General features: G+C 38.5%; 1 protein-coding gene and 1 pseudogene across 6 annotated transcripts in view; both read left to right on the top strand.

Annotated features, from left to right (window-relative positions):
• Positions 1 to 20,511, top strand: part of TBCA (tubulin folding cofactor A) — a 104,230-nt gene that overhangs the window by 45,401 nt on the left and 38,318 nt on the right. The gene's annotated exons all lie outside the window — the stretch shown is intronic.
• Positions 5,967 to 20,511, top strand: part of LOC149749576 (large ribosomal subunit protein uL11 pseudogene) — an 18,758-nt pseudogene continuing 4,213 nt past the window's right edge.

Below are 20,511 nucleotides of genomic sequence, written 5' to 3'. Positions count from 1 at the left end.
GGCCACGGCTCACGGGCCCAGCCGCTCCGCGGCATGTGGGATCTTCCCGGACCGGGGCACGAGCCCGCGTCCCCTGCATCGGCAGGCGGACTCTCAACCACTGCGCCACCAGGGAAGCCCCACAGTGATTTTTTTAATAATCTTTTTAAAAGGTAAATATGATTGAGTAGGTCACTCACCTGATAAGTCTGTTAAATACACTTAGGAAAAATCCAAATTCTTTAGTATGACCTTATAAGGTTATGTTCTGGGCCCTTACTCTCTTGTTTATCTTTTGCTGCTTTTCTCCACACCGAATGAATCAGCCTTACTTAATTTTCAAACCAACTTTCCATATTCTCTCTCACTTTAGAATCTTTTGTGCTCTTCTTGGTACCTAAAATGCTGCCACCCTGCTTGCTACTCCTGTCATATACCCTTTCCCTCTTCTTTGCTCTGCTAATTCTTACTCATTCATCAAATCCTAACTTTGACATAATTTTCTTGAAAAAGCCTTCCCTTACAGCCCTCCCCCAACTTCCATTTAACTTAGATCTGCTTTAACTATACTACAAAGCTTCAGTATTCAAAACAGTATGGTACTGGCACAAAAACAGAAATATAAATCAATGGAACAGGATAGAAAGCCCAGAGATAAACTCACGCACCTATGGCCACCTAATCTGTGACAAAGGAGGCAAGAATATACAATGGAGAAAAGACAGTCTCTTCAGTAAGTAGTGCTGGGAAAACTGGACAGCTACATGTAAAAGAATGAAATTAGAATACTCCCTAACACCATACACAAGAATAAACTCAAAATGGATTAAAGACCTAAAATGTAAGGTCAGACCCTATAAAGCTCTCAGAGGAAAACATAAGCAGAACACTCTTTGACATAAATCACAGCAAGATCTTTTTTTAAAATTTTTTTATTTAAGACCCATTTATTCTCTAGTTCTGCCCACATGGAGATACACTCCTTGAAAAGGCGTTAAATTCTTCCATTCACCTTAACACCTTGTGCTGAAAACATGTGTTCCAAGACCTTAACTACGAGATCCACATTCTTAAAGCACTAATTCTTAAACGTCATCTAGATTTCTCCCCTTGGATGGGGGGAGATGACCAAACACGGAAAAGAACAGCTCAGGACTGTGGGGTCTGCTCACCCAGAAGACCTTGCAGCTCCGCTGACTACCCGGCTGGAACCAGGATTAGGTCCCTGCGACAAGGGGCACCTGCTGGGCTGCCGCCACCACAGGTGGGACGCCGCTGCCTTCGGGCGCCTTCCTGCCCCACCGCCACCGGCCCCCAACTCCTGTCCTCTTCACTAGGCTGGCTGTCACCTTTAGTTTCCCTGGAGTTTGGGAATTCCAGACCATCTCTGCTCACACTTCTGTGTCACGCCTGCTGCCTCAGCACTGCTGATCCACACCAAGGGGAAAAGCACACAGAACTGCTTTTCAACACACCAACGTTTCACACAAAAGTTATTTTATAAGCCTGCAGGTTCTTTTTCATCAGAGCACACTCCCAAGGCCATGACTTCCCCCGCCTCTCCACTGCCCTTGCAAGCAGACTGGACGCGCGTGGCCGCTGTGCTGTGAGTTGGGCACACCCCCCTGGCTCCGCTCCGGTGCACTCTCCTGGAGAACTGAGGGCGGTGCCCTGGGCTCATCAGCAGGATCTGTCCTGAAGCCAGTCTTAGAGTGAAAAGAGCCACACCTGCAGTTCTATTCCACTGACCAGCCACACAGGACTGAGCTGGGCCCACGGACCTTGCTCTGGATTGTGTTGGCTGGTCATTCTTGCCTAGGTTCACAGGCCAACAGCTATTGTCCTTCCTTTCCTGCTAATCACTGCACCAGCAGTTCACTCCTACCTGCTGCCGTCACATGCCTGGCAACCTCATGTTCCGGGGCCAGTCAAGAACTGAGACCCCAGCAGGCCTCTAGTTCCCAGCAGGCAAACTCTGCATTAAACTACTGATGCCTAGCTGTGTTCTCGAGGCTTCAGAGCCAGGAAAGTGCAGAGAGAATAGCAAGCTGTGGTGCCCCCAGGCCCGGACCTGCAATGCTCTGCAGAGATGCCGGAACCTCGCCGTACCCCCCACCCCAACACAAGCAACCTCTGTGCCCGCCTGTCCTGCGGACCTGGGCGCGCCTCCGGCCACTGTGACCCAGGACGGAGGCTCAGGGCTTGGCTGGAGGCCAGCGCTGGGGCAGGCGGGGACCTGGGCTCTGGCCCCAAGGCCGTGCGGAGCCAGGCCCACCTCCTTCCCACCGTTGGAAAAAAGCAGCAAGATCTTTTTGACCCACCTCCCAGAGTAATGAAAATAATAACAAAGATAAACAACTGGGATCTAATTAAACTTAAAAGCTTTTGCACAGCAAAGGAAACCATAAAACAAAAAGACAACCCTTAGAATGGGAGAAAATATTTGCAAATGAAGCAACCAACAAGGGATTAATCTCCAAAATATACAAACAGCTCATGAGCTCAATATCAAAAAAACAGATAACCCAATCAAAAAATGGGCAGAAGATCTAAATAGACATTTTCTTATCTAATAGACATGTCTATTATCTAAACAGACATAGAAAAAACACATAGATGACCAAAAAGCATGTGAAAAGATGCTCAACATCACTAATTATTTGAGAAATGCAGATCAAAACTACAATGAGGTGTCACCTCACACCAGTCAGAATGGCCATCATCAAAAAATCTACAAACAATAAATGCCGGAGAGGGTGTGGAGAAAAGGGAACCCTCCTACACTGTTGGTAAGAATGTAAATTGTACTGCCAGTATGGAGAACAGTATGGAAGTTCCTTAAAAAACTGAAAATAGAGCTACCATATGACCCAGCAATCCCACTCCTGGGCATATATCTAGAGAGAAAAACATAATTCAAAAAGATACATGCACCCAAATGTTCATTGCAGCACTATTTACAATAGCCAGGACATGGAAGCAGCCTAAATGTCCATCACCAGAGGAATGGATAAAGAAGATGTGGTACATATATATAATGGAATATTACTCGGCCATAAAAAAGAACAAAATAATGCCACTTGCAGCAACATGGATGGACCTAGAGATTATCATACTGAGTGAATTAAGTCAGAGAAAGACAAATATCATATGATATCACTTATATGTGGAATCTTTAAAAAAATGGATATAAATGAACTTATTTACAAAGCAGAAGTAGAGTCATGGATGTAGAAAACAAACTTATGGTTACCAGGGGATAAGGGAAAGGAGGGATAAATTGGGAGATTGGGATTGACATGTACACATGACTACATATAAAATCGATAACTAGGAAGAACGTGCCATATAGCACAGGGAACTCTACTCACTACTCTGTAATGGCGTATATGGGAAAGGAATCTTAGAAAAAAAAAAAAAAGTGGATATATGTATAACAGATTCACTTTGCTGTACACCTGAAACTGACACAACATTGTAAATCAACTACAATAAGTGTTTTAAAAAAATTAACAATGAAAGAAAAAAATTGGATCTGCTTTAAAAGATAAAATATTCTCCCCAAAAGATTAATGTATTTTACTGAAGGGGTTGTGGTTATGGAATACATTTTAGATTTTAATGTTGAATTCTTATTTGAATAACTGGGTTTCTGGTTGTAACTTTCTTTAGTATCTGTTTTTATTTTTATTTTTTTAAGGCCCCCAAGGAGCCTTTTACTTGCTACTGTGTTTCAAAAGAAGCAAAATATGAAAGGAGGATTTGATAAGTAGTTAAGAAAAGTATTTCTAAGGGTATCACTTCTGCCTCTTGGTCTTATTAACAATGTAGGTAACCTCAGGAATATATATATAACTGTTTTCTGTAGGGGAGTAGTGCTGGTGGGCTTCTTGACTTTGAGATACTGAAATGCTGGTCTTAGTAGGACATTCCCTGGAAAAGATGGGCAGAGAAGGGAAGTGATCCAACTAAAGATAACTAACCTTCTCTATAGAGCAGTGTACTTCAAACTTTTTTGATCCAACCCAGAGTAAGAAATAGACTTTTTTTTTTCATCATCGCACAGTACACACACACACACATTTATAAAACTGGAACAAAAGTTTAATGAAGTATTCCTATTTTTAGCACTTATAATGTACTCTGGTATTTCCAGTTCCATTCTGTTCTTTTCCATTAAAACAGTGCTGACCAAAACCCACTGAATTGATTTCAGGAGTCATGGATTAGAACCCTGACTAATGGGTTACAACCAGCTGTTTGGAAACACTCCTATAGAAGCAGCTAGTGACTAAAATCTATTTTCAAACTGGCCAGCTCAACAAACAGAATCACAGCCAAGCGGGAGCACTTGGAATGGGAAGGACATGAGTAACAGTTACTGAATACTTGTTACGTGTGCAGCATCAGACCAGGAACTGTACTTACTTTATATTCACTACAGTATTGTAGAGTAGTTAGTCTTCCTATTTTACTTGGGGAAACAGCCTCAAAGAGGCAAGTAACTTGCTTAAGGTCATATAAATAGCAAAGGTCAGAACTAAGATTTGGAGTTAGTCTGCTTAACTCCATAGCATTCATTTGTACCATGTTACTGTGTCTCCCAGGTAAGTAACATTGCAATAGACATGCTAAACTTAGAAGGGAATTAGTGACATTTAGGTGTCTTCAAAATTTTATAGTGGAAAATAACAATAAAAAGCCCCATTAAATGTGAGTTGAGACAGGCATAAACATTGACAAACAGTTAAATAGTGATAGATTATATTGGCTTTCCAGAGAGCTTAAGTTCTTCATGCCTCTGCTCATCCAAGAGGTAGAGGTAATATCCTTAAGGCTGAGATATATGGGATTTCTTGTTGGTAAGGTAAATGAAATGTTCAGAGGCTTTACTACTGCACCAGAGCAGATAATAAGGCAATTAGAACCGTTAAATTGTTGAAACACCAGAGTGGGATGAATTATATCATGAATTGCATAGAAACAAGAAATTTTATGGCAACTTTTGAGACCTAAGGATGAAAGATATATCAGTAAAGAGACGAGAAATTGATAGTTAAACTTTAAGTGCTAGATTTATTGACCGAAAACCCAACTAAGCATTTTAGGGTCAGTTTCAGAATATTATTTATCAGCTTTGTAAATAAATAGAAAAAATTATCAGTCTCTGCTGATGGTTTGATTTCCACTATTAATAAAATGAATTTAAGATGCGTTTCTTCCTTTCCATTTTTGAGCTGCAACATACCCTAGGGATCATCTAGTCCAGCCCCCTCATTTTACAGATGTTGAACCTGAGACCCAGAGAAATTAAGCAGCTTACCCAAGATCACATTACAAGGTAGTCAAGAATTAGAACTAAAACCCAGATCTTCTGACATTCCATTGGCTTAAATTTTATTTGACCTGAGTAGGAGAATTGGTAAATTACTTCTTATATAGGCTGAGTTATGGAATACTCTACTTTCTTTAAAATTCCCGTCACATAAATAATCCCACTGCTAACACTTGCACTATTTGCCAAAGAAAGCTGGAAAACAGTCACTGGAGATGGCTAGCCTTTCATGTTTTAATAAGGAAAGGACTGCCTGCTTTTTGTTTTTATTGTCGTTGTTAACAAAGGCTTTTGGTCATACTTTCAGTCTAAGAATCAGATCTGCAGATGTGAGTGTTCACACCTAGCAGATAGACTTCTGATAGTTTCCTTAGCGATATGAGCTTTTTCATATTTATGTCAAAAACTTCAGGAGTGGCTGTAGCTATTGGTTTAAAGAAACAGGAAAACGGTTCAATTATAAGCTCTTTAGAAAACTTTTGGGGATGTTATTCTCATGTATTTCCAAAAGAGATACTATTGTGCAAGCAGCTCAACTGTAAAGCATTATGTAGATGTATATTGTCATCAAGATACAACTATTTCGGTTATAGTTATTTGGATAAGAAATCAGTTTAAAATTCTGCTGGGTGAGTTGAGGAAGGCTTCCTGGAAGAAATGACATTTGAAGTAGATCTTGAGTGAGTGGTCAAGATGAGGCGTTGAGGATTGGGAAGGGGAATCATGTTCTCTTAGCAAAAGAAATAAGATAAAAATCTCCATTTAGGAAATGAGTTGGATATACTTGGGACATTTTATGGACATTATGATAGCTGTGTAAAAAGCATGGAGTGTTGGGGCTTCCCTGGTGGCACAGTGGTTAAGAATCCACCTGCCAATGCAAGGCACACGGGTTCCAGCCCTGGTCCAGGAAGATCCCACATGTCGGGGAGCAACTAAGCCCATGTGCCACAACTACTGAGCCTGCACTCTAGAGCCCGGGAGCCACAACTACTGAGCCCACGTGCCACAACTACTGAAGCCCGCGCGCCTAGAGCCTGTGCTCCACAGAAAAGCCACCACAATAAGAAGCCTGCGCACCACAACGAAGAGTAGCTCCCGCTCGCCCTAACTAGAGAAAGCCTGCGAGCAGCAACGAAGACCCAGTGCAGCCAAAACAAAAACAAAAACAATCAAACAAAAAAGCATGGAGTGTATAATGAGAAATACAGCCAGGGGGTCTTTAATGTCCTTTTGAGAAATTTGGAATTCTATAGACATTGTGTCTGTTTATTGAATTATCTAAGTAAAGCAAAGGAATTCTAGTGACAGTTTGAAGGCTGCATTGTCGAGCTAAAGAAAACAGTTTTTTCCTTTTGTTTAAATTTTTTCTTTTCCAGCTAGACTTTTTAACTTAGAACCAACTTGACCTCTGTTGGACTATGTCTAGTTAAGTGCTACATAGTAGTGGTTGCACAGAGTTTATTTTAAATGGATGAATTTCTGCTTTGGGAATTTCTTTTAAGTGGAGATAATCCTGTTTTATGTTTTTTTAGCTTTTTTTCTTTTTTTAACATCTTTTTCTTTTTTGAATTTTTTTTTTAATACAGCAGGTTCTTATTAGTCATCCATTTTATACATTTCAGTGTATACATGTCAATCCCAATCTCCCGATTCATCACACCACCACCACCACCTGCCGCTGCTTTCCACCCTTGGTGTCCATACGTTTGTTCTCTACATCTCTGTCTCAATTTCTGTCTGCAAACCGGTTCATCTGTGCCATTTTTCTAGGTTCCACATATATGCATTAATATGCGATATTTGTTTTTCTCCTTCTGACTTACTTCACCCTGTATGACACTCCCTAGATTCATCCACGTCTCTACAAATGACCCAGTTTCATTCCTTTTATGGCTGAGTAATATTCCATTGTATATATGTACCACATCTTCTTTATCCAGTTGTCTGTCGATGGGCATTTAGGTTGCTTCCATGACCTGGCTATTGTAAATAATGCTGCAATGAACATTGGGGTGCATGTGTCTTTTTGAATTATGGTTTTCTCTGGGTATATGGCCAGTAGTGGGATTGCTGGGTCATATGTTAATTCTATTTTTAACTTTGTAATGAACCTCCATACTGTTCTCCATACTGGTTGTATCAATTTACATTCCCACCAACAGTGCAAGAGGGTTCCCTTTTCTCCACACCGTCTCCAGCATTTGTTGTTAGTAGATTTTCTGATGATGCCCATTCTAACTGGTGTGAGGTGATAACGTCGTTGTAGTTTTGATTTGCATTTCTCTAATAATTAGTGATGTTGAGCAGCTTTTCATATGCTTCTTGGCCATCTGTATGTCCTCTTTGCAGAAATGTCTATTTAGGTGTTCTGCCCATTTTTGGATTGGGTTGTTTGTTTTTTTAATATTGAGCTGCATGAGATGTTTATATATTTTGGAGATTAATCCTTTGTCCATTGATTCATTTGCAAACATTTTTTCCCATTCATTAGGTCCCATTTGTTTATTTTTGTTTTTATTTCCATTACTGTAGGAGGTGGGTCAAAAAAGATCTTGCTGTGATTTATGTCAGAGTGTTCTTCCTGTGTTTTCCTCTAAGGGTTTTATGGTGTCCCATCTTACATTTAGGTCTCTAATCCATTTTGAGTTTATTTTTGTGTATGGTGTTAGGGAGTGTTCTACTTTCATTCTTTTACACGTAGCTGTCCAGTTTTCCCAGCACCATTTATTGAAGAGACTGTCGTTTCTCCATTGTATATCCTTGCCTCCTTTGCAATAGATTAGTTGACCATAGGTGCATGGGTTTATCTCTGGGCTTTATGTCCTCCTGTTCCACTGATCTATATTTCTGTTTTTGTGTGCCAGTACCATATTGTCTTGATTACTGTAGCTTTGTAGTATAGTCTGAAGTCAGGAAGTCTGATTCCCCCAGCTCCACTTTTTTCCCTCAAGAATGCTTTGGCTATTTGGGGTCTTTTGTGTCTCCATACAGATTTTAAGATTTTTTTGTTCTAGTTCTGTAAAAAATGCCACTGGTAATTTGATAGGGATTGCATTGAATCTGTAGATTGCTTTGGGTAGTATAGTCATTTTCACAATATTGATTCTTCTAATCCAAGAACATAGTATATCTCTCCATCTGTTGGTATCATCTTTAATTTCTTTCAACAGTGTCTTATAGTTTTCCGCATACAGGTCTTTTGTCTCCCTAGGTAGGTTTATTCCTAGGTATTTTATTCTTTTTGTTGCAGTGGTAAATGGGAGTGTTTCCATAATTTCACTTTCAGATTTTTCGTTAGTGTATAGGAATGCAAGAGATTTCTGTGCATTAATTTTGTATCCTGCAACTTTACCAAATTCATTGATTAGCTCTAGTAGTTTTCTGATGGCATCTTTAGGATTCTCTATGTATAGTATCATGTCATCTGCAAACGGTGACAGTTTTACTTCTTCTTTACCAATTTGTATTCCTTTTATTTCTTTTTCTTCTCTGATTGCCATGGTTAGGACTTCCAAAATTATGTTGAATAATAGTGGTGAGAGCGGACATCCTTGTCTTGTTCCTGATCTTAGAGGAAATGCTTACAGTTTTTCACCATTGAGAATGATGTTTGCTGTGGGTTTGTCTTATATGGCCTTTATTATGTTGAGGTAGGTTCCCTCTATGCCCACTTTCTGGAAAGTTTTTATCATAAATGAGTGTTGAATTTTGTCAAAAGCTTTTTCTGCATCTATTGAGATGATCATATGATTTTTATCCTTCAATTTGTTAATATGGTGTATCACATGGATTGATTTGTGTATACTGAAGAATTCTTGCATCCCTGGGATAAATCCCACTTGATCATGGTGTATGATCCTTTTAATTTGTCGTTGGATTCTGTTTGCTAGTATTTTGTTGAGGATTTTTGCATCTATATTCATCAGTGATATTGGTCTGTAATTTTCTTTTTTTGTAGTATCTTTGTCTGGTTTTGGGATCAAGGTGATGGCGGCCTCATAGAATGAGTTTGGGAGTGTCCCTTCCTCTGCAGTTTTTTGGAAGAGTTTGAGAAGGATGGATGTTAGCTCTTCTCTAAATGTTTGATAGAATTCACCTGTGAAGCCATCTGGTCCTGGGCTTTTGTTTGTTGGAAGATTTTTTTTTTTTTTTTTTGCGGTACGCGGGCCTCTCACTGCTGTGGCCCGTCCCGTTGTGGAGTAGCAGGCTCCGGACGCGCAGGCCCAGCGGCCATGGCTCACGGGCGCAGCCGCTCCATGGCATGCGGGATCTTCCAGGACCGGGGCACGAACCTGTGTCCCCTGCATCAGCAGGCGGAGTCTCAACCACTGCGCCACCAGGGAAGCCCTGTTGGAAGATTTTAAATCACAGTTTCAATTTCATTTCTTGCGATTGGTCTGTTCATATTTTCTGTTTCTTCCTGGTTCACTCTTGGAAGGTTATACCTTTCTAGGAATTTGTCCCATTTCTTCCAGGTTGTCCATTTTATTGGCATAGAGTTGCTTGTAGTAGTCTCTTAAGATGCTTTGTATTTCTGCGGTTTATGTTGTAACTTCTCCTTTTTCATTTCTAATTTTATTATTTGAGTCCTCTCCCTCTTTTTCTTGATGAGTCTGGCTAATGGTTTATCAATTTTGTTTATCTTTTCAAAGATCCAGTTTTTAGTTTTATTGATCTTTGCAATTGTTTTCTTTGTTTCTATTTCATTTATTTCTGCTCTGATCATTATGATTTCTTTCCTTCTGCTAACTTTGGGTTTTGTTTGTTCTTCTTTCTCTAGTTCCTTTGGGTGTAAGTTTCGATTGTTTATTTGAGATTTTTCTTGTTTGTTGAGGTAGGCTTGTATTGCTATAATCTTCCCTCTTAGAACTGCTTTTGCTGCCTCCCATAGGTTTTGGATCATCGTGTTTTCATTGTCATTTGTCTCTAAGTATTTTTTGATTTCCTCTTTGATTTCTTCAGTGATCTCTTAGTTATTTAGTAATGTACTGTTTAGCCTCCATGTGTTTATGTTTTTACTTTTTTTTTTTACCCTCTAATTGATTTCTAATCTCATAGCATTGTTGTCAGAAAAGATGCTTGATATGATTTCAATTTTCTTAAATTTACTGAGGCTTACTTTGTGACCCAAGATGTGATCTCTCCTGGAGAATGTTCCGTGTGCACTTGAGAAGAAAGTGTAATCTGATGTTTTTGGACGGAATGTCCTATAAATATCAGTTAAATCTGTCTGGTCTGTTGTGTCATTTAAAGCTTGTATTTCCTTATTAATTTTATGTTTGGATGATCTGTCCATTGGTGTAAGTGAGGTATTAAAGTCCCCCACTATTATTGTGTTACTGTCAATTTCCTCTTTTATAGCTGTTAGCAGTTGCCTTATGTGTTGAGGTGCTCCCGTGTTGGGTGCATATATATTTATAATTGTTACATCTTCTTCTTGGATTGATCCCTTGATCATTATGTAGTGTCCTTTCTTGTCTCTTGTAACATTATTTTAAAGTCTATTTTATTTGATATGAGTATTGCTACTCCAGCTTTGTTTTGATTTCCATTTGCATGGAATATCTTTTTCCATGCCCTCACTTTCAGTCTGAATGTGTCCCTAGGTCTGAAGTGGGTCTCTTGTAGACAGCATATATATGGGGCTTGTTTTTGTATCCATTCAGCGAGCCTGTGTCTTTTGGTTGGAGGATTTAATCCATTCACGTTTAAGGTAATTATCGATATGTATGTTCTTGTTACTATTTTCTTAATTGTTTTGGGTTTGTTTTGTATGTCCTTTTCTTCTCTATTGTTTCCCATTTAGAGAAGTTCCTTTAGCATTTGTTGTAGAGCTGGTTTGGTGATGCTGAATTCCCTTAGCTTTTGCTTGTCTGTAAAGCTTTTGATTTCTCCATCGAATCTGAATGAGATCCTTGCCAGATAGAGTAATCTTGGTTGTAGGTTCTTCCATTTCATCAATTTAAGTATATCATGCCACTCCCGTCTGACTTGTAGAGTTTCTGCTGAGAAATCAGCTGTTAACCTTATGGGAGTTCCCTTGTATGTTATTTGTCGTTTTTCCCTTGCTGCTTTCAGTAATTTTTCTTTGTCTTTAATTTTTGCCAATTTGATTACTATGTGTCTTGGCGTGTTTCTCCTTGGGTTTATCCTGTATGGGACTCTCTGCACTTCCTGGACTTGGGTGGCTATTTCCTTTCCCATGTTAGGGAAGTTTTTGACTATAATCTCTTCACATATTTTCTCTGGTCCTTTGTCTCTCTCTTCTCCTTCTGGGACCCCTATAATACGAATGTTGTTGCGTTTAATGTTGTCTCAGAGGTCCCTTAGGCTGTCTTCATTTCTTTTCATTCTTTTTTCTTTATTCTGTTCTGCAGCAGTGAATTCCACCATTCCGTCTTACAGGTCACTTATGCGTTCTTTTACCTCAGTTATTCTGCTACTGATTCCTTCTAGTGTATTTTTCATTTCGATTATTGTGTTGTTCACCTCTGTTTGTTTGTTCTTTAATTCTTCTAGGTCTTTGTTAAACATTTCTTGCATCTTCTTGATCTTTACCTCCATTCTTTTTCCGAGATCCTGGATCATCTTCACTATGATTATTCTGAATTCTTTTTCTGGAAGGTTTCCTATCTCCACTTCATTTAGTTGTTTTTCTGGGGTTTTATGTTGTTCCATGATTTGGTACATAGCCCTCTGCCTTTTCATCTTGTCTCTCTTCCTGTGAATGTGGCGTTTGTTCCACAGGCTGCAGGATTGTAGTTCTTCTTGCTTCTCCTGTCTGTCCTCTTGCCCGTGATCCCCAGGACTGTCGCAGCTTCGGCTGGTGGGGCCCCTCCAGAGCCAGCAGCCTCAGTTAGGCCACCCTCCCCTCAGGCTCCAGGGCAGTTCAGTCTGTTGTTTTGTTTTTAATGCAAACCTGTGAGTAGGATGTATAAAACTGTGCTTCTCATGTTTGCCCTTAAGAATGTATGTAAAGGGTGTACAGAATAATGAAGAATGAACAACATGCATATGGGTATGTGAAGGACAAATTAAGCCAAATAAACTTGAATGCTCTTATTGTGTTAGCTTTAATAGAGTAGAATTACAAAATTCATATTCAGTAGGCAGGAAGCTAATATCTAATTTTCACTAGAATAGTTAATACTATTTTAGGGAAATTAAAATAAGTTCTTGTTAGTTGTCAACATGGGCTAAAAACTAGCAGTTGGATCATACCAAAGGTAATGATGGCATCATATTGAATTGGAGGTGGTGTTCTGCATGGTGCTATGTTAAATACAATTTTATTTAAATTATATTAATTACCTGGGAGAAAGCATGCAAGAAAATCCACAAAGGATGCAAACTTTGGATTGTAATTAGAACAGAGCTGAAAGGAACTAGAGTGATGAGGCATGCCTAGGTAAACATAATGAAATTTCCTTTGAAAAATTAATTCCCTTGAGAGGAAAATTGAGCAAATTATGTGCATTAAAAATGTTTTGCTTTCGGCTTTCGGCTCGGAGGAGGCCAAGGTGCAACTTTCTTTGGTTGTCCTGAATCCAGGTTCATCCGACACCAGCCGCCTCCACCATGCCACCTAAATTCGACCCCAATGAGATCAAAGTTGTGTACCTGAGGTGCACCGGTGGGGAAGTCGGTGCCACATTTGCCCTTTCCCCCATGATCAGTCCCCTGGGTCTGTGACATTGCCAAGGCAACTGGTGATTGGAAGGGTCTGAGGATTACAGTGAAACTGACCATTCAGAACCAACAGGCCCAGATTGAGGTGGTACCTTCTGCCTCTGCCCTGATCATCAGAGCCCTCAAGGAACTGCCAAGAGACAGAAAGAAGCAGAAAAACATTAAGCACAGTGGAAACATCACTTTTGATGAGATTGTCAACATTGCCAGACAGATGTGGCATCGATCTTTAGCTAGAGAACTCTCTGGAACCATTAAAGAGATCCTGGGGACCGTCTAGCCTGTGGGCTGCAATGTTGATGGCTGCCACCCTCACGACATCTTAGATGACATCAACAATGGTGTGATGGATTGCCCAGCTTGTTAACAACTGCAAAGGAAAATAATAAAGTGTTATTTGACAACCAGTGGGGAAAAAAAAAGTTTCGTTTCTAATTTGGCATTTGCCAATGAATGAAAGTTGAGTACCTCAGTTAATAGCCTGTCTTTCCATGTTGTGATCCTTTGTACCTAGGATATCAGTAACCAAAATCTCTTCATAATATGTAAAATCTATATATATGATTTCATAGGATCTAGACACCCATTTGCTTATAGGAAAATGTTTAAGATTGAGAGAAATTCTGAAACAGGAGACTTGTAGCCACTCTTTGTGGAGAACTATAACTCTAGAAAATCTTTTTAGTAATGTCCCAAATCACTAATTGTTTTCATTTTTTCTTTAAAGAGGAAAGATTGTAATAAATTTCCACATCTATCAGTAATGCCCACCCTGAATATTAAATTAATGAGACTCTACCAAGAAATTACTTCTCAAGTCTTCTAGAAGTTTCTCTCCTAAACAAGAAAAACAAAAATGTTAGCTGTCTTTCACTTTACCATTAAATTAAAATACTATATTTTGTGAAAAGTGCTTCCTTATCCACATAAATTGTGAAGCCATAGAGATAAGATTGATAGACCTGAGTATATAAACATTATACAATAAAATTTCTCTAGGAGAACAGAACAGAAAAGGAGGTAAAAGGAAGAAAAATCAAATAAAATGGAAAAACAAGCGACATATTGGGCAAAGTATTTACCAACTACATGCCAGATAAAGGATAAGATCTAGAATATAAAAAGAGTTCTTACAAATTAATAAGAGAGATGAACACTCCACCATAAAGATAGATAAAAATATAAACAGAAAATTTACATACAAAGAAAGGAGAATTGGATGACATATGAAATAATAACACTATGAACTACATATGGTTGTAAGTACTTCATAGATATTAACCCATTTAATTCTCCCAGCTATTGGCAGATACTGTTGTTATCCTTGCTTTACCATTGAGGAACTGAGGCACCAAGAATTTAAGGAACCTGAACCAGTGGAACCTGCATTCAAATTCAGAAAGTCAGACTGTACCCTTAATGACTATAACTCACTAATAATCACAAAAATACAAGCACAGCTATGATATTATTGGTCACCTATAACATTGGCATAAATGAAAACACCAGTACCAAGTGTTGGTGAGAGAAATGGGCTCTCTTCTCACTGTTGATGCAAATGTCAGTTGATACAGTCTTTATAGAGGGCAATTTGGCAATACATATCACTAAGTAAAATGTACATACCCTTAGACCTAGAAGCCATGCTACGATTTTCATTTAAATAAGATATGCAGACAAGGGTATAGATGTATGTACAATTATGTTCATCTCGGTGTTTACAATAATACTTTAAAATTGGAAATAATTTAAGTTTTCATCGATAAGATATTGCTTAAAATCTGCATGCGATCAGTGAAACACCGTACATACAGTTATTAAAAAATACCTGATATAGGACTGTATGCATTAACATGGAAGGATTTCCACAACCTACTGAGTGAGACTAGACAAGTTCACTGTGAAGGAAGGGATAGTATTTGTCCTGTTCATTGCCCACTGCTTGGCACAGTGTAAGCATATGGTAACTATTGGATGGATGAATGGATGGATGGATGGACGGACGGACAGATGGATAGGAGAATATGGTATAGTGAAAAGATTCTAAGACTTGAAACTGGAAGGTTTCTGTTTTGTTCCCTCCTAGTAACAACAGATCACTGGAATTCAAGCCCTTTAAAGCATTGGTGTTCCACAAATATTTCTCTAAAAAGAAGCAATTCAGCTTGTGTTAAATCTGTATTAATTTCTTAGGGCTGCCAATATAAAATTACTGTGAACTGGGTGGCTTAACACAACTAAAATTTATTCTCTCACGTTTCTGGAGGCTAGAAGTCTGGAATCAAGGTGTCAGCAAATCATGCTCTTCCCTCCATCCTTCCTTGCCTCTTCTAGCTTCTTATGGTTGCCAGCAATCCTCCGTTTTCTTTGGCTTTTGGCAGTATAACTCCGGTCTCTGCTTCTGTCTTTACATGGCCTTCTTCCTGGTGTGTCTCTTATAAGGACACCAGTCATTGGACTTAGGCCCCATGCCAATCCTGTATGACCTCATCTTAATGAATTATGTCTATAGAAAACCTATTTCCAGGCTTTCCTGTTGGCACAGTGGTTAAGAATCTGCCTTCCAATGCAGGGGACACAGGTTTGAACCCTGGTCCAGGAAGATCCCACATGCTGCGGAGCAACTAAGCCCATGCGCCACAACTACTGAGCCCACGTGCCGCAACTACTGAAGCCCATGCTCAATAGTTGCACAGCCTAGAGAAGCCTTCTCTGCAACAAGAGAAGCCACCGCAATGAGAAGCCCATGCGCCGCAACGAAGAGTAGCCCCCGCTCGCCACTACTAGAGAAAAGCCCGCGCACAGCAACAAAGACCCAACACAGCCAAAAATAAAATAAATAAAATTAAAAAAAAAAAAAGAACCTATTTCCAAATAAGATCACATTCTGAGGTTCTGGGTAGACATGAATTTTGGGCAACACTATTCAACTCCTTACAACATCTCAGCTGAATACAGCCTTAAGGATGGAGTCTTACTAAATAGTCAAACTTTCAAGTTTTACTTTTTTAAAAACACCAAAAAACGATTTCAGTTTAACCATTCTGACTGGAAACATTTATAAAATAGTTTATATACCACTATTAATACTTAGGATTATATTAAAATATTACCTAAGAAACTGGAAATAAGATTTAATCTCAGAGGATAAAATGAAAGCAATATTTAATAGGTCATAATAAAGATACACAAAGATGTCTGAAAGAGAGAATGGGTTCTAGTCTTATAAGACTAGACTGTTAACTGATTGACTGGATTATCTTTTCTACAAAGAGTGTGTTAAGTGTATTAATAGGAAGGAAGCTTGGTCAACAGTGAAAGCACAAAATAAAGAAAATCACAGGGTAAATATCGGTTTTGTCCACCTAAAGCCTTGTCCAGGAGATGGGGGTGTTCTGAGTATAGTTTTTTGTTGTTTTTTTTTAAACATCTTTATTGGGGTATAATTGCTTTACAATGGTGTGTTAGTTTCTGCTTTATAACAAAGTGAATCAGTTATACATATACATATGTTCCCATATGTCTTCCCTCTTGTGTCTCCCTCCCTCCCACTCTCCCTATCCCACCCCTCCAGGCTGTCACAAAGCACCGAGCTAATATCCCTGTGCCTTGCGGCTGCTTCCCCCTAGCTATCTACCTTACTACGTTTGTTAGTGTGTATATGTCCATGACTCTCTCTCACCCTGTCAAAGCTCACCCTTCCCCCTCCCCATATCCTCAAGTCCGTTCTCCAGTAGGTCTGCGTCTTTGTTCCTGTCTTATCCCTAGGTTCTTCATGACATTTTTTTTCCTTAAATTCCATATATATGTGTTAGCATACGGTATTTGTCTTTTTCTTTCTGACTTACTTCGCTCTGTATGACAGACTCTAGGTCTATCCATCTCATTACAAATAGCTCAATTTCATTTCTTTTTAAGGCTGAGTAATATTTCATTGTATATATTGCCACATCTTCTTTATCCATTCATCCGATGATGGGCGCTTAGGTTGTTTCCATCTCCGGGCTATCGTAAATAGAGCTGCAATGAACATTTTGGTACATGACTCTTTTTGAATTTTGGTTTTCTCAGGGTATATGCCCAGTAGTGGGATTGCTGGGTCATATGGTAATTCTATTTGTAGTTTTTTAAGGAACCTCCATACTGTTCTCCATAGTGCCTGAACCAATTCACATTCCCACCAGCAGTGCAAGAGTGTTCCCTTTTCTCCACACCCTCTCCAGCATTTATTGTTTCTAGATTTTTTGATGATGGCCATTCTGACTGGTGTGAGATGATATCTCATTGTAGTTTTGATTTGCATTTCTCTAATGATTAATGATGTTGAGCATTCTTTCATGTGTTTGTTGGCATTCTGTATATCTTCTTTGGAGAAATGTCTATTTAGGTCTTCTGCCCATTTTTGGATTGGGTTGTTTGTTTTTTTGTTATTGAGCTGCATGAGCTGCTTGTAAATTTTGGAGATTAATCCTTTGTCAGTTGCTTCATTTGCAAATATTTTCTCCCATTCTGAGGGTTGTCTTTTGGTCTTGATTATGGTTTCCTTTGCTGTGCAAAAGCTTTGAAGTTTCATTAGGTCCCATTTGTTTATTTTTGTTTTTATTTCCATTACTCTAGGAGGTGGGTTAGAAAGGATCTTGCTGTGATTTATGTCATAGAGTGTTCTGCCTATGTTTTCCTCTAAGAGTTTGATAGTTTCTGGCCTTACATTTAGGTCTTTAATCCATTTTGAGCTTATTTTTGTGTATGGTGTTAGGGAGTGATCTAATCTCATACTTTTACATGTACTTGTCCAGTTTTCCCAGCACCATTTATTGAAGAGGCTGTCCTTTCTCCACTGTACATTCCTGCCACCTTTATCAAAGATAAGGTGTCCATATGTGCGTGGGTTTATCTCTGGGCTTTCTATCCTGTTCCATTGATCTATCTTTCTGTTTTTGTGCCAGTACCATACTGTCTTGATTACTGTAGCTTTGTAGTATAGTCTGAAGTCAGGGAGCCTGATTCCTCCAGCTCCTTTTTTCGTTCTCAAGATTGCTTTGGCTATTCGGGGTCTTTTGTGTTTCCATACAAATTGCGAAATTTTTTGTTCTAGTTCTGTGAAAAATGCCAGTGGTAGTTTGATAGGGATTGCATTGAATCTGTAGATTGCTTTGGGTAGTCTGAGTATAGTTTTAATGTTTTTAAGACCACCCTGTTTCCTTTAAGTAAAACAGTAGTTTTACTTTACTTTTTAGCAATGGAACTTTTTTCCCCTCCAAAAGAAATCTTAAAAAGATTTCAAGCACATAAAACAACAGAAAACAAAGAGAGCTTCTGAGACACCTCCTTAGAATGTTAATGCTCCAAGAAAAGACTGAAAACTGCTTAAGCTATGAAATAATTCTGTTTATCTAATTTTCCTTTTTTTGGTACCATACTCACCAATATATTTTCTGGTAAGGCTATGGTTTTTCGCATAGGTCTGCCTATCATAAGAGAGTGGGCTTGCGTTTTGAAAAAGACTTTTTTCTAGTGCCAGAAACAATTGTGCTTCTCATTGTATGTCAATAAATTGGCATTCTAGCATTATACATCAGCCTCATTAATCAACGTTGTTCTGCCCTTAAGACATGATTCTACTCTTGGTGGGCTTACAAAATAAATTTTGAGCCTAAGAACCAGAAATTTGGCTGTGATTAATGGGCCAAGGAGGGGAAGGCTTTTTTAGTAAGGCCCTTCAAGAAGACTACCTCCTGACCTTTCCAGTGGAACACAACCAGACATAGCTCCATGAGTATTAGTTTTTTCTCATTTAAATTTCTATTAAAAGTTTCTTTTTTTTTCTGCTTTAGAGAGTGTTTTGGTTTTATTTATTTATTTATTTTAACATCTTTATTGGGCTATAATTGCTTTACAATGGTGTGTTAGTTTCTGCTTTATAACAAAGTGAATCAGTTACACATATACATATGTTCCCATATCTCTTCCCTCTTGAGTCTCCCAGTTTCTTTGTTTTTAAACAGAGCATATCATTTAGCCTTTTTTTTTTTTTTTTTCCTTTTTACCCTTCCTGGTCCTGCTGCTCCTCATTTAATCTTCTTTAATACTTAAATTTATCGCTGTCCTTTATTATAAGTAAAGGTAAGACCACTTTAGGGGATTATCAGGTTGCTGAGGCCTTTATATTCTCCTTGAAGTGCTCCTAACTGCCTTGCTTTATATGGGTCTTCTTTCTCATCCCTAGTGAGATTTCTATCATTACTTCTTCTATCAGCATGCCTGTCTATGGCACTAGTTTTCCCCTTTCTCATCTATTACTTTAAAATACAAGAAACCAAATTTTTGTGTAAATTTATAAGAAACCAAATTTGTAGAAATAGACTTAAGAGTAACTGCTCTGAATGAGGACATGAAGATCTCTCCTATAAATCATATATATAAACTTTAGTGTAAATTTTGACCTTAATTTTGGCTCTTCCGAGGCCCTTTTCTTGCTTTTTTTCTTAATAAGAAAGAAATTGAAATCTCTTTAAATTAGGTAAAGGTGCACACTATCTACATTTCAGAGGGTAGATGTGCTTGCAGTTTCAAAATGCATTATTCTAATAAAAAATATACATAATCTCTTGCTTTGTCCATGTTTTCTTCAGTATTTGTACTAGAAGCATGGTTTTGGTAGAAAAGTAACCTTTACTAAACATTTGTCTCTTTTATTGAGGAGGACCGTTAGGGTATGAACTCTTGAAAGTAGATTGTTAGCCTTAAAGTTCTTGGCTCAGTAATTTTTCAAAATCCACATTTTTCTCTAGAATCTTAAAACTTGAAGCTTTACCTGATTAACTACACTTTACTTTAGCTTTACTCATGTTATTAGCATGAATATAGTATATTATCTTTTCTACTTACGTTTTTAAAAATTGTCTTCATTTTTGTGTATTTTGTACTTACAAGTTTCACACGGTCAAGTATCTTATCTTTGTTTCTTTTACTTTTTCATTATTACGAAATCACATACTGTCATTTAAGTACATCTGTTTGGGTGAGTTAGACTTGAAGTTTGTGTTTGGGCTATATTGACTATATTTATAACTCCAGAAAGTTTTTTGGAAAGTGTGAATATCTTTTTCATGTTCTTGCCTGTTTATGTTTCCTAATCTGGGGAAAGAGCCAGAGTTTTTGGGGTTATAAAATTTTCCTATAGGGAATTCCCTGGCGGTCCTGTGGTTAGGACTCTGCACTTTCACTGCGCAGGGCCTGGGTTTGATCCCTGGTCAGGGAACTAGGATCCCACAAGCCAATGGCTGTGGCCAAAAAAAAGGGTTTTTTTTTCCTATAAATGTGAAGTAAAAGTAAGGAATGATTTTATTCCTTAAGATGGATTTAGGCTGATAAATACCACATTTACCTGAGAAAATAATATAATTGCTTTTCTCTGTATACTTTTTTATAATGTTGCTGTGGTGATCATTTCCCATAACTCTTTAAAAAGAAGACAGTAGGGCTTCCCTGGTGGTGCAGTGGTT

Source organism: Delphinapterus leucas, chromosome 3 (assembly GCF_059928025.1).
Source record: "Delphinapterus leucas isolate spDelLeu-1000000601 "Yukka" chromosome 3, BTC_Dleu_Yukka2, whole genome shotgun sequence".
Taxonomy (NCBI): Eukaryota; Metazoa; Chordata; class Mammalia; order Artiodactyla; family Monodontidae; genus Delphinapterus; species Delphinapterus leucas.
The sequence above is the reverse complement of the archived record's forward strand: the minus strand, read 5'-3'. Positions and strand labels throughout refer to the sequence as shown.